Source organism: Rhincodon typus, chromosome 12 (genome assembly GCF_021869965.1).
Source record: "Rhincodon typus isolate 14 chromosome 12, sRhiTyp1.1, whole genome shotgun sequence".
NCBI lineage: Eukaryota > Metazoa > Chordata > Chondrichthyes > Orectolobiformes > Rhincodontidae > Rhincodon > Rhincodon typus.
The window spans coordinates 4641710-4644209 of record NC_063343.1 but is presented as its reverse complement, the minus strand read 5'-3'; the positions used below and the strand labels follow the sequence as shown (position 1 = coordinate 4644209).

The following is a 2500-nucleotide window of genomic DNA, read 5'->3' as shown; positions in this document are numbered from 1 at the left end:
TAAGGGGAGCAAAGTCATGCTAGTTAAATTTTCAGAGACACCAACATCGGTGGGAAAGTATTGCTGTGGAGAGGACATAAGATGTGGACAGATAGATAGCCGAGTGGACAAAAAGCTGACAAATAGAATACAAATCAGGTATACTGTGGGAAAACGTGAAGTTGTTCACTTTGGCAAGGAGAATTTAAAAAAGACAAAGTATTGTTTAAACTGAGGGTAACTGCAGATGTTCCAATGCATGAGGCAAAACAAAGTTAGTAAGATAGTACAGCAATTAATGCAGAAGGTTCAAGAAATGTTACTTTTTGTTAGAAGAGGAATTGAACATAAAACTAAGGATGTTATGCTTTGGTTATACAGGGCGAGACCACATCTTGAGCACTATGTGCAGTTTCAGTCTTCTTGATGGAAATGCAATGAAAGTGGTGCAAAGGAGGTTTTCCCTTGGAATAATACTTGAAAAGACTGGGTTGTCCTATGAGGAAAGTTTGGGCTTGTTTGCACTTCGGAAGAGTGAGCGGAGACTTGATTGAAGTGACTCCTGGGTGGCCTTAGCAAGGTGGATGTGGAGAGGTCGCTTCCTCTTGTGCAAGAGTTTAGAACAAGGGGACACCAGTTAAAAATTGGACGTCACCCTTTGAGGATAGAGATGGGGGATGAATCTTTTCTCTCAGAGGGTTTTGCAACTTTGGAATTCTCTACCACAAAAGGCAGTGGAGGCGGGGCCACTGAATATTTTTAAGGCACTGTTTGCTGACACCAACAGCTGTGGGAAACTACAATTGAGCGTTCATTTGGGGCCACACAGCTCCTAGCGCTGACATCACCATGTAGACTTCCTACGTGACGTCATATCCAAATGCACAGGGCCAGGGAAGCGTGTAATGTTGGACTAGGCTTCAGTGGTGAGGAGAGGGGTGCCGTTTGTAAGACAGCCCCAGAGCGAGAAGGGGAAGAGGGCCGAGAAGCCAGGGGATGGGGTGATGAAGAGTGAAACTGCGCGCCCCCCCGCCCCCAACCCCATCCTGATCTCTCCCCGCACCCCCCGATCACAATCCCCATCCCACCCCAAAAAATCTGCACACGCATGATCTAAAGCAGCACATGGGTTGGTGTCAGCAAACACAGCCTATTTTATAAGTCAGGAGTTAGGCAGGGAGATAAAAGGTTATTGGGAGCAGACAGGAACATAGAATTCAAAACACAAATGATCATATTGAAAGGCAGAACAGGTTGAAGGGGCCAAATGGCCGACTTCAGCTCCTAATGTGAATATGCATTATAACCTCCCCCATACACAAGTTAATAACAGTGCCTCTCCTGATATAAAATCAACTGTCTCTCATTATGGAGTCAAACAGCATGGAAACAGACCCAACTCGTCCACACCAACCAGACATCCTAACCTGACTGTATTTGCCTGCATTTGGCCCACTACCTTGTAAACCCTTCTTATGCATGTACCCATCCGGATGCCTTTTAAATGTTGTAATTGTACCAGCCTCCACCACTTCCTCTGGCAGCTTGTTCCATACATGCACAACCCTCTGCGTGAAAAAGTTACCCCTCAGATTGTTTTTAAATCTTTCCCCTCTCACCTTAAAACTATCCCCTCTCGTCCTGGACTTCCCCAACCTGGGAAAAAGAACTTGGCTATCCATCCTATCGTGCCCCTCGTGATTTTATAAACTTCTATACGGTCACCCCTCAGCCTCCGATGCTCCAGGGAAAGAAGCCTTAGCCTAGTCAGCTTTTCCCTATACCTCAAACCTTCCAGTCCTGGCAAGATCATTGTAAATTCTTTCTGCACCCTCTCAAGTTTACCAGCACCATTGCTACTCCACAGCACGGAGCATGCAAAAATGATCCATTTATTCAGTCAGCCACACAGCAATATAGCTGAGATCAACACTTCACTGACATACAAAAATTCATGCACATTACCCACAGTTTCCACGCTCTCCTGTCCCCTCACAAAGTCACCATTGACAGATGTCAATGTAGATTATCAGACACCATATAAAGTACTTATTTTTTCAGGATGTCGCCAGAAACTGTTTTTTTACCTTTAACTCTATCCAAGGTAGATTCCAATATTTTAGAGTGCACTGCTAAATGGATGCAAATCAAATAATCTTTGATTTGTTTAACAACAAAACCATTCCAGTATATTGAAAACTTCAATAGTTGAATCAAGTAAGCTGTGCTATCTGTTGTTAACAAGGTAATCTTTTTGTTACTTGACTGTGACATTTTCATGTTACTTTTCGAGCCTAGAATTACCATGGATAATATTGATCATTTGGTATTCCTTGAGCTCTTGTCACAACACAGATGTTATTCCCTCCCTGTTTAAAATGGGGGAAGACCTCAGTTAGAGCAAACAAGCAAAGTCTGTGAATGAACACAGCAGGCCAAGCAGCATCAGAGGAGCAGGAAGGCTGATGCTTCGGGCCTCGACCCTTCTGCAGACCCTTCTTCATTTTCTGAAGAAGGGTCT

At 44.2% G+C, this 2500-nt stretch overlaps 1 protein-coding gene across 1 annotated transcript in view; it reads right to left on the bottom strand.

Moving 5' to 3' along the window:
• Window positions 1–2500, bottom strand: part of LOC109911258 (slit homolog 3 protein-like) — a 614108-nt gene that overhangs the window by 469438 nt on the left and 142170 nt on the right. The window lies entirely within an intron of this gene.